Genomic DNA, 13,090 nt, shown 5'->3' on the forward strand with positions numbered 1-13,090 from the left:
ACAAGACTGGAGTGACAAGACTGGAGTGACAAGACTGAAGTGACAAGACCGAAGTGACAAGACTGAAGTGACAAGACTGGAGTGACAAGACTGAAGTGACAAGACTGGAGTGACAAGACTGAAGTGACAAGACTGGAGTGACAAGACTGGAGTGATAAGACTGAAGTGACAAGACTGGAGTGACAAGACTGGAGTGACAAGACTGAAGTGACAAGACTGGAGTGACAAGACTGGAGTGACAAGACTGGAGTGACAAGACTGAAGTGACAAGACTGGAGTGACAAGACCGAAGTGACAAGACTGAAGTGACAAGACTGGAGTGACAAGACTGAAGTGAGAAGACTGAAGTGACAAGACTGAAGTGACAAGACTGGAGTGACAAGACTGAAGTGACAAGACTGGAGTGACAAGTCTGAAGTGACAAGACTGGAGTGACAAGACTGAAGTGACAAGACTGGAGTGACAAGACTGGAGTGATAAGACTGAAGTGACAAGACTGGAGTGACAAGACTGGAGTGATAAGACTGAAGTGACAAGACTGGAGTGACAAGACTGGAGTGACAAGACTGAAGTGACAAGACTGAAGTGAGAAGACTGAAGTGACAAGACTGAAGTGACAAGACTGGAGTGACAAGACTGAAGTGAGAAGACTGAAGTGACAAGACTGAAGTGACAAGACTGGAGTGACAAGACTGGAGTGATAAGACTGAAGTGACAAGACTGAAGTGACAAGACTGGAGTGACAAGACTGAAGTGAGAAGACTGAAGTGACAAGACTGAAGTGACAAGACTGGAGTGACAAGACTGAAGTGAGAAGACTGAAGTGACAAGACTGAAGTGACAAGACTGGAGTGACAAGACTGAAGTGAGAAGACTGAAGTGACAAGATTGAAGTGACAAGACTGGAGTGACAAGACTGAAGTGACAAGACTGGAGTGACAAGACTGGAGTGACAAGACTGGAGTGACAAGACTGAAGTGACAAGACTGAAGTGACAAGACTGAAGTGACAAGACTGGAGTGACAAGACTGGAGTGACAAGACTGAAGTGACAAGACTGGAGTGACAAGACTGGAGTGACAAGACTGAAGTGACAAGACTGAAGTGACAAGACTGAAGTGACAAGACTGGAGTGACAAGACTGGAGTGACAAGACTGAAGTGACAAGACTGAAGTGACAAGACTGGAGTGACAAGACTGAAGTGACAAGACTGGAGTGACAAGACTGAAGTGACAAGACTGAAGTGACAAGACTGAAGTGACAAGACTGAAGTGACAAGACTGAAGTGACAAGACTGAAGTGACAAGACTGGAGTGACAAGACTGGAGTGACAAGACTGAAGTGACAAGACTGAAGTGACAAGACTGGAGTGACAAGACTGAAGTGACAAGACTGAAGTGACAAGACTGGAGTGACAAGACTGAAGTGACAAGACTGGAGTGACAAGACTGAAGTGACAAGACTGGAGTGACAAGACTGGAGTGACAAGACTGAAGTGACAAGACTGAAGTGACAAGACTGAAGTGACAAGACTGGAGTGACAAAACTGAAGTGACAAAACTGGAGTGACAAGACTGAAGTGACAAGACTGGAGTGACAAGACTGAAGTGACAAGACTGGAGTGACAAGACTGGAGTGACAAGACTGAAGTGACAAGACTGGAGTGACAAGACTGGAGTGACAAGACTGAAGTGACAAGACTGAAGTGACAAGACTGAAGTGACAAGACTGAAGTGACAAGACTGAAGTGACAAGACTGGAGTGACAAGACTGGAGTGACAAGACTGAAGTGACAAGACTGGAGTGACAAGACTGAAGTGACAAGACTGAAGTGACAAGACTGGAGTGACAAGACTGAAGTGACAAGACTGAAGTGACAAGACTGAAGTGACAAGACTGGAGTGACAAAACTGGAGTGACAAGACTGGAGTGACAAGACTGAAGTGACAAGACTGGAGTGACAAGACGGAAGTGACAAGACTGAAGTGAAAAGACTGGAGTGACAAGACTGAAGTGACAAGATTGGAGTGACAAGACTGGAGTGACAAGACCGAAGTGACAAGATTGGAGTGACAAGACTGGAGTGACAAGATTGGAGTGACAAGACTGAAGTGACAAGACTGGAGTGACAAGACTGAAGTGACAAGATTGGAGTGACAAGACTGGAGTGACAAGACTGAAGTGACAAGACTGAAGTGACAAGACTGAAGTGAGAAGACTGAAGTGACAAGACTGAAGTGACAAGATTGGAGTGACAAGACTGGAGTGACAAGACTGAAGTGACAAGACTGAAGTGACAAGATTGGAGTGACAAGACTGGAGTGACAAGACTGAAGTGACAAGACTGAAGTGACAAGACTGAAGTGAGAAGACTGAAGTGACAAGACTGGAGTGACAAGACTGAAGTGACAAGATTGGAGTGACAAGACTGGAGTGACAAGACTGAAGTGACAAGACTGAAGTGACAAGACTGAAGTGAGAAGACTGAAGTGACAAGACTGAAGTGAGAAGACTGAAGTGAGAAGACTGAAGTGACAAGACTGAAGTGACAAGACTGGAGTGACAAGACTGAAGTGACAAGACTGGAGTGACAAGACTGAAGTGACAAGACTGGAGTGACAAGACTGAAGTGACAAGACTGAAGTGACAACACTGGAGTGACAAGACTGGAGTGACAAGACTGGAGCGACAAGACTGAAGAGACAAGACTGAAGTGACAAGACTGAAGTGACAAGACTGGAGTGACAAGACTGAAGTGACAAGACTGGAGTGACAAGACTGGAGTGACAAGACTGAAGTGACAAGACTGGAGTGACAAGACTGAAGTGACAAGACTGGAGTGACAAGACTGAAGTGACAAGACTGAAGTGACAAGACTGGAGTGACAAGACTGAAGTGACAAGACTGAAGTGACAAGACTGAAGTGACAAGACTGGAGTGACAAGACTGGAGTGACAAGACTGAAGTGACAAGACTGGAGTGACAAGACTGAAGTGACAAGACTGAAGTGACAAGACTGAAGTGACAACACTGGAGTGACAAAACTGGAGTGACAAGACTGGACTGACAAGACTGAAGTGACAACACTGAAGTGACAAGACTGGAGTGACAACACTGAAGTGACAAGACTGGAGTGACAAGACTGAAGTGACAACACTGGAGTGACAAGACTGAAGTGACAAGACTGGAATGACAAGACTGGAGTGACAAGACTGGAGTGACAAGACTGAAGTGACAAGACTGGAGTGACAAGACTGAAGTGACAAGACTGAAGTGACAAGACTGGAGTGACAAGACTGAAGTGACAAGACTGAAGTGACAAGACTGGAGTGACAAGACTGAAGTGACAAGACTGGAGTGACAAGACTGAAGTGACAAGACTGAAGTGACAAGACTGAAGTGACAAGACTGGAGTGACAAGACTGAAGTGACAAGACTGGAGTGACAAGACTGGAGTGACAAGACGGAAGTGACAAGACTGAAGTGACAAGACTGGAGTGACAAGACTGAAGTGACAAGACTGAAGTGACAAGACTGGAGTGACAAGACTGAAGTGACAAGATTGGAGTGACAAGACTGAAGTGACAAGACTGAAGTGACAAGACTGGAGTGACAAGACTGGAGTGACAAGACGGAAGTGACAAGACTGAAGTGACAAGACTGGAGTGACAAGACTGAAGTGACAAGATTGGAGTGACAAGACTGAAGTGACAAGACTGGAGTGACAAGACTGGAGTGACAAGACTGGAGTGACAAGACTGAAGTGACAAGACTGGAGTGACAAGACTGAAGTGACAAGACTGGAGTGACAAGACTGAAGTGACAAGACTGAAGTGACAAGACTGGAGTGACAAGACTGAAGTGACAAGATTGGAGTGACAAGACTGAAGTGACAAGACTGAAGTGACAAGACTGGAGTGACAAGACTGGAGTGACAAGACGGAAGTGACAAGACTGAAGTGACAAGACTGGAGTGACAAGACTGAAGTGACAAGATTGGAGTGACAAGACTGAAGTGACAAGACTGAAGTGACAAGACTGAAGTGACAAGACTGGAGTGACAAGACTGAAGTGACAAGACTGGAGTGACAAGACTGGAGTGACAAGACGGAAGTGACAAGACTGAAGTGACAAGACTGGAGTGACAAGACTGAAGTGACAAGACTGGAGTGACAAGACTGAAGTGACAAGACTGAAGTGACAAGACTGGAGTGACAAGACTGAAGTGACAAGATTGGAGTGACAAGATTGAAGTGACAAGACTGGAGTGACAAGACTGAAGTGACAAGACTGAAGTGACAAGACTGGAGTGACAAGACTGAAGTGACAAGATTGGAGTGACAAGACTGGAGTGACAAGACTGAAGTGACAAGACTGGTGTGACAAGACTGAAGTGACAAGTCTGAAGTGACAAGATTGGAGTGACAAGACTGAAGTGACAAGACTGAAGTGACAAGACTGAAGTGACAAGACTGGAGTGACAAGACTGAAGTGACAAGACTGGAGTGACAAGACTGGAGTGACAAGACTTAAGTGACAAGATTGAAGTGACAAGATTGACATGGGAAAAGACAGCTGAGGTGTACTCCACAGTCAGCTGTTCTATAGACAGCTGCTGCCGCCACATAACATCTTTCATATTAACATGTCAGTGAGAGGCGAGTTGGCTTATGTCCCTGTACTTGCTGATCTTGTACTCCTCCCTATGGTCAGCAGCTCCTCCCTATCGCCCTACACTGTGATGGATGTAGGTGTCAGCCAGTGTGGACACACAGGTATAGTCCCATGCTAAGAGCTTGCCATTCTTCCAGGGATAGATGGTGATCCTGTTGGGGCGGTTTGCTGGGTTGTGGGTATTGTTGGCTGTTAGTGATCGGGGCTCTCTCTCGGCTAGGCATCGAGCTGTAGCAAGGGTTCTCTTTATGATGTCGTTGACTTCATTGTGTCTTGCTTGCCAGTCCTTGGTTCTGGAACAGTTAAAACCATGTAGACCAAATTGGTTGGCTTGCGCATCGCTGCAAATACACGTATATTCCGTGTGAATTGGGGTAGCAAGGTTCAGAGTCACTGCAATACGGAGGGTCTTAGGGTCGAGGCGTGTTCTCACTGCCGAAATGGGAACTGTTTGGAGGAAGTCTACGGAGTGAGGTGTACTCACAGCTTGGAGACGGGCAGTCTCCCTGTCTGATGTTACAGCCCAACGCACGTGAGAGTGGTGAGTGGTGGGTGGTGGGTAGTGAGTGGTGAGTGGAGGTAGGTAGTGAGTGGTGGGTGGAGGTGGGTAGTGAGTGGTGGGTGGTGAGTGGTGGGTGGAGGTAGGTAGTGAGTGGTGGGTGGTGAGTGGTGGGTGGTGAGTGGTGGGTGGAGGTAGGTAGTGAGTGGTGGGTGGTGAGTGGTGGGTGGTGAGTGGTGGGTGGAGGTAGGTAGTGAGTGGTGTGTGGTGAGTGGTGGGTGGAGGTAGGTAGTGAGTGGTGGTAGGTAGTGAGAGGTGAGTGGTGAGTGGTGGGTGGAGGTAGGTAGTGAGTGGTGGGTGGTGAGTGGTGGGTGGTGGTAGGTAGTGAGTGGTGGGTGGTGAGTGGTGGATGGTGGTAGGAAGTGAGTAGTGGGTGGTGAGTGGTGGGTGGTGGTAATTAGTGAGTGGTGGGTGGTGAGTGGTGGGTGGTGAGTGGTGGGTGGTGGTAGGTAGTGAGTGGTGGGTGGTGAGTGGTGGGTGGAGGTAGGTAGTGAGTGGTGGGTGGTGAGTGGTGGGTGGAGGTAGGTAGTGAGTGGTGGGTGATGAGTGGTGGGTGGTGGTAGGTAGTGAGTGGTGGGTGGTGAGTGGTGGGTTGTGAGTGGTGGGTGGTGAGTGGTGGGTGATGAGTGGTGGGTGATGAGTGGTGGGTGGTGGTAGGTAGTGAGTGGTGGGTTGTGAGTGGTGGGTGGTGAGTGGTGGGTGATGAGTGGTGGGTGATGAGTGGTGGGTGGTGGTAGGTAGTGAGTGGTGGGTTGTGAGTGGTGGGTGGTGAGTGGTGGGTGGTGATTGGTGGGTGGAGGTAGGTAGTGAGTGGTGGGTGGTGGATGGTGGGTGGATGTAGGTAGTGAGTGGTGGGTGGTGAGTGGTGGGTTATTGTAGGTGGTGGGTTGTGATACGTAGTGAATGGTGGGTGGTGGGTGGAGGTTGGTGGTGAGACAGCCTGGACGAGGGTAGTAATAGCTGTGACAGCCTGGATGAGGGTAGTAGATGCTGTGACAGCCTGGACGAGGGTGGATGGTGATTGGTGGTTGGTGGGGGATTGTAGGTGGTGGGTGGTGATAGGTGGAGAGTGGTGGGTGGTGATAGGTGGAGAGTGGTGTGTGGTGGGAGATGGTGAGTGGGGTTTGGTGGTGAGTGGTGGGTGATGGGGAGTTAGTGGTGGATAGTGAGTGGCGGGTGTTTAGTGGTGGATGGTAAGTAGTGAGTGGTGGGTAGTGGGTGGTGAGTGGTGGGTGATGAGTGGTGAGTCGTGAGTGGCAAGTGGTGGTTATTGAGTGGTGAGTAGTGGGGAGTGAGTGGTGTGTGGTGAATGGTGAGTGGTGTGTGGTGAGTGGTGAGAGTTAATCTGTTTAGGATAATTGTGTTTTGAGCTGTTTGTGAGAAAAAGACAGCAACCCAAGACCACACAAGACCAGTACACACACGAGAGAGGCAGACAGGGAGAGCCAGCAACACAAGACCAGTACACACCCAAGACAGGAAGACAAGGGAAGACAGCGACACTAGACCAGTACACACACAAGAGAGGAAGACAGGGGAAGACAGCAACACTTGATCAATACACACACAAGATAGGAAGACAGGGGAAGACAGCAACTACTAGATCAGTACACCCACAAGACTGGGATACAGGGGAAGACAGCAACACTAGACCAGTACACACACAAGGCAGGAAGACAGGTGAAGACAGCAACACTAGACCAGTACACACAGAAGACAGGAAGACAGGGTAAGAAAGCAACTCTAGACCAGTACACACACAAGACAGGAAGACAGGGAAAGACAGCAACATTAGACCAGTACACACACAAGACAGGAAGACAGGGGAAGGCAGCAGCACTTGATCAATACACACACAAGATAGGAAGACAGGGGAAGACAGCAACACTAGATCATTAGGTAAGACACATATGCAACAGTTAGGTATCTTTATTTCGAAACGTTTCGCCTACACAGTAGGCTTCTTCAGTCGAGTACAGAAAAGTTGATAGAAGCAGAAGATACTTGAAGACGATGTAATCAGTCCATCACCCTTAAAGTTTTGAGGTGGTCAGTCCCTCAGTCTGGAGAAGAGCATTGTTCCGTTGTCTGAAACAATTGTTTCAGACAACGGAACAATGCTCTTCTCCAGACTGAGGGACTGACCACCTCAAAACTTTAAGGGTGATGGACTGATTACATCGTCTTCAAGTATCTTCTGCTTCTATCAACTTTTCTGTACTCGACTGAAGAAGCCTACTGTGTAGGCGAAACGTTTCGAAATAAAGATACCTAACTGTTGCATATGTGTCTTACCTAACAATCTGTCGGTATTTTATACCATTTTAATGTTCAACACTAGATCAGTACACACACAAGACTGGGAGACAGGGGAAGACAGCAAAACTAGACCAGTACACACACAAGACAGGAAGACAGGGGAAGACAGCAACACTAGACCAGTACACACCCAAAACAGGAAGACAGGGGAAGACAGGAACACTAGATCAGTACACACACAAGACAGGAAGACAGGGGAAGATAGCAACACTAGACCAGTACACACACAAGACAGGAAGACAAGGGAAGACAGCAACACTAGACCAGTACACACACAAGACAGGAACACAAGGGAAGACAGCAACACTAGACCAGTACACACACAAGACAGGAAGACAGAGGAAGACAGCAACACTTGACCAGTACACACACAAGACAGGAAGACAGGGGAAGACAGCAACACTAGACCAGTACACACACAAGACACTAAGACAGGGGAAGACAGCAACACTAGACCAGTACACACACAAGACAGGAAGACAGGGGAAGATAGTAACACTAGACCAGTACACACACAAGACAGGAAAACAAGGGAAAACAGCAACACTAGACCAGTACACCCACAAGACAGGAAGACAGGGGAAGACAGCAACACTAGACCAGTACACACACAACACAGGAAGACAGGGGAAGACAGCAACACTAGACCAGTACACACACAACACAGGAAGACAGGGGAAGACAGCAACACTAGACCAGTACACACACAACACAGGAAGACAGGGGAAGACAGCAACACTAGACCAGTACACACACAACACAGGAAGACAGGGGAAGACAGCAACACTAGACCAGTACACACACAACACAGGAAGACAGGGGAAGACAGCAACACTAGACCAGTACACACACAACACAGGAAGACAGGGGAAGACAGCAACACTAGACCAGTACACACACAACACAGGAAGACAGGGGAAGACAGCAACACTAGACCAGTACACACACAACACAGGAAGACAGGGGAAGACAGCAACACTAGACCAGTACACACACAACACAGGAAGACAGGGGAAGACAGCAACACTAGACCAGTACACACACAACACAGGAAGACAGGGGAAGACAGCAACACTAGACCAGTACACACACAACACAGGAAGACAGGGGAAGACTGCAACACTAGACCAGTACACACACAACACAGGAAGACAGGGGAAGACAGCAACACTAGACCAGTACACACACAACACAGGAAGACAGGGGAAGACAGCAACACTAGACCAGCACACACACAACACAGGAAGACAGGGGAAGACAGCAACACTAGACCAGTACACACACAACACAGGAAGACAGGGGAAGACAGCAACACTAGACCAGCACACACACAACACAGGAAGACAGGGGAAGACAGCAACACTAGACCAGCACACACACAACACAGGAAGACAGGGGAAGACAGCAACACTAGACCAGCACACACACAACACAGGAAGACAGGGGAAGACAGCAACACTAGACCAGCACACACACAACACAGGAAGACAGGGGAAGACAGCAACACTAGACCAGTACACACACAACACAGGAAGACAGGGGAAGACAGCAACACTAGACCAGTACACACACAACACAGGAAGACAGGGGAAGACAGCAACACAAGACCAGTACACACACAACACAGGAAGACAGGGGAAGACAGCAACACTAGACCAGCACACACACAACACAGGAAGACAGGGGAAGACAGCAACACTAGACCAGTACACACACAACACAGGAAGACAGGGGAAGACAGCAACACTAGACCAGTACACACACAACACAGGAAGACAGGGAAGACAGCAACACAAGACCAGTACACACACAACACAGGAAGACAGGGGAAGACAGCAACACTAGACCAGTACACACACAACACAGGAAGACAGGGGAAGACAGCAACACTAGACCAGTACACACACAACACAGGAAGACAGGGGAAGACAGCAACACTAGACCAGTACACACACAACACAGGAAGACAGGGGAAGACAGCAACACTAGACCAGTACACACACAACACAGGAAGACAGGGGAAGACAGCAACACTAGACCAGTACACACACAACACAGGAAGACAGGGGAAGACAGCAACACTAGACCAGTACACACACAACACAGGAAGACTTTACACAAGAGAAATCTATTTGCCAAACACAATGACTGTTAACTTCACTGTCCTTTATCGTAACCTTAAGTTAACCAGGACAATTTTCCCTTTTCTCAAGACCATCTTGAGTGTGGCATTGGTGCTAGAGCTCAACCGGAAGCACCTTGGTTCAATCTTTGCTCTAGCGATACATATCTGGTCACTTATCAGTAGGTAGGCACTAGGGTGGTAGTCACCTACATTGACTCACCTAGAAATAGGTAGGTATCTAGGTGAGGTACCTACTAGTAGGTAGGTACCTGAATGGTAATCACTTAGTGTGAGTCACGTAGAAGTAGGTAGGTACCCGGGTGGTACTCACCTAGTGTGAGTCAACTAGCAGTAGGTAGGTACCTGGGTGTCAGTCTACTAGTGTGAGTCGCCTAACAGTATGTAGGCGCCTGGATGGTTGTCATCCCATGTGAGTCACCTAGGAGTAGGTAGGTACCTGGGTGTTAGTCACTTAGTGTGAGTCATCTAGCAGTAGGCAGGTACCTGAGTGTTAGTCAAATAGTGTGAATCACCTAACAGTAGGTAGGTACCTGGGTGTTAGTAAACTAGTGTGAGGCATCTAGCAGCAGGCAGGTACCTTTGTGTCAACCAACTTGTGTGAGTCACCTAGAAGTAGATAGGTACCTGGGTGTTAGTCAACTAGTGTCAGTCACCTAGCAGTAGGCAGGTCCCTGGGTGTTAGTCAACTAGCTGTTGGCTGGTACCTGGGTGTCAGTTACCTAGTGCGAGTCATCTAGCAGTAGCCAGGTACCTGGATGTCAGTCACCTAATGTGAGTCATCTAGCAGCACGCAGGTACCTGGGTGTTAGTCAACTAGTGTGAATCACCTAGCAGTAGCCAGGTACCTGGATGTCAGTCACCTAGTGTGAGTCAGCTAGCAGCAGGAGATACCTGGGTGTCAGTCAGCTAGTGTGAGTTACCTAAAAATAGGTAGGTACCTAGGTATTAGTCGCCTAGTGTGAGTCATGTAGCAGTAGGCAGGTACCTGGGCGGTTGTAACCTAGCGTGAGTCATCCAGCAGTAGGTAGGTATCTTGGTGCCAGTCACCTAATGTGAGCACCTAGAAATGGGTAGGTACCTAGGTGTCAGTCACCTAGCGTGAGTCACCTAGCAGTAGGCAGGTAAAAACATAAGAACATAGGAAAGAACACTGCAGCAGGCCTACTGACCAATGCGAGACAGGTTCAAGTCTCTTACCGGCTTAAGCCAATGACCCAACCTAGTCAGGTCAAGTCACATTCACTTAAGGAAGCAGTACGGCATCAGGACTAGTAGCATAAGCTAGTCAGGTCCAACTCACACCCACTCACACCCGTTCATGTATTTATCTAACCTATTTTTCAAACTACACAACGCTTTAGCGTCCATGACGGTACTCGGGAGTTTGTTCCACTCATCCACAACTCTATTACCAAACCAGTACTTTCCTATATCCTTCCTGAATCTGAATTTTTCCAACTTAAAACCATTGCTCCGAGTCCTGTCTTGGCTAGATATTTTTAGCACGCTATTTACATCCCCTTTATTAATTCCTGTTTTCCATTTATACACCTCAGTCATAATATCGTTAATTCTACGCCTTTCGAGAGAGTGCAGATTCAGGGCCTCAGTCTATCCTCATAGGGAAGATTTCTGATACATGGGATCATCTTTGTCATCCTCCTCTGTACGTTTTCCAGAGCATTTATATCCATTCTGTAATACGGTGACCAGAACTGTGCAGCATAGTCTAAATGAGGCCTAACCAAGGATATATAGAATTAAACCATACCACGGGCGGGGATAGAACCCGCGATCAGAGAGTCATAAAACTCCGACACACTAGCCACTGGGCCAGCTTGCTAATGTAAGATTCATCCAACTAGGTATATATAAACACCATAGGGAGATTAGCATAGGCACCACTGTGACCACAAGCGCAAATTTTTACAGACGAATCTTCCGCCAGCGTGGCCATGACGGCCTCGCAGGCCGTGACGGCCAAGCTGGCCGGACGACAGAGACTAGATTTCCATTATTAGGGAAATCCCATGATATATTAAAACTGAGTGATTTGTGATCACTTTCCCCAGGCTTATCATTAACCTCAAGATTATTAACTAGTGATTCCCTGTTGGCAAGAACCAAGTCAAGCGGGTTATTTCCTCTAGTTGATTCTGTCACAAACTGTTTTAAAAAGCAATCCTGAAACGTACCACGAAAGTCGCTTGACTTGAAATTTCCTGTCAACTAGTGTGAGTCACCTAGCAGTAGGTAGGTACCTGGGTGCTAGTCAACTACTGTGAGTCACCTAGCAGTAGGTAGGTACCTGGGGGTTAGTCAACTAGTGTGAGTCACCTAGCAGTAGGTAGGTACCTGGGTGCTAGTCAACTAGTGTGAATCATCTAGCAGTTGATATGTACCTGGGTATTAGTCAATTAGTGTGAGTCACCTAGCAGTAGGTAGGTACCTAGGGTTTAGTCAACTAGTGTGAGTCACCTAGCAGTAGGTAGGTAGGTACCTGGGTGATAGTCAACTAGTGTGAGTCACCAAGCAGTAGATATGCACCTGGGTGTTAGTCAACTAATGTGAGTCACCTAGTAGTAGGTAGGTAGGTACCTAGGTGATAGTCAGCTAGTGTGAGTCACCTAGCAGTAGGGAGGTAGCTGGGTGATAGTCAACTAGTGTGTCACCTAGTAGTAGGTAGGTACCAAAGTGTAAGTCAAACAGTATGAGTCAACTAGCAGTAGGTAGGTGCCAGGGTGTTAGTCAACAAATATGAGTCACCTAGCAGTTGGTAGGTACCAGGGTGTTAGTCAACTAGCATGAGTCAGCTAGCAGTAGGTAGGTACCAGGGTGTTAGTCAACTAGTATGAGTCAACTAGCAGTAGGTAGGTACCAGGGTGTTAGTCAACTAGTATGAGTCAACTAGCAGTAGGTAGGTACCAGGGTGTTAGTCAACAAGTATGAGTCACCTAGCAGTTGGTAGGTACCAGGGTGTTAGTCAACTAGTATGAGTCAACTAGCAGTAGGTAGGTACCAGGGTGTTAGTCAACTAGTATGAGTCAACTAACAGTAGGTAGGTACCAGGGTGTTAGTCAACTAGTATGAGTCAACTAGCAGTAGGTAGGTGCCAGGGTGTTAGTCAACTAGTATGAGTCAACTAGCAGTAGGTAGGTACCAGGGTGTTAGTCAACTAGTATGAGTCAACTAGCAGTAGGTAGGTACCAGGGTGTTAGTCAACAAGTATGAGTCACCTAGCAGTTGGTAGGTACCAGGGTGTTAGTCAACTAGTATGAGTCAACTAGCAGTAGGTAGGTACCAGGGTGTTAGTCAACTAGTATGAGTCAACTAGCAGTAGGTAGGTACCAGGGTGTTAGTCAACTAGTATGAGTCAACTAGCAGTAGGTAGG

This window comes from Cherax quadricarinatus, chromosome 60 (genome assembly GCF_038502225.1).
Source record: "Cherax quadricarinatus isolate ZL_2023a chromosome 60, ASM3850222v1, whole genome shotgun sequence".
Classification (NCBI taxonomy): domain Eukaryota; kingdom Metazoa; phylum Arthropoda; class Malacostraca; order Decapoda; family Parastacidae; genus Cherax; species Cherax quadricarinatus.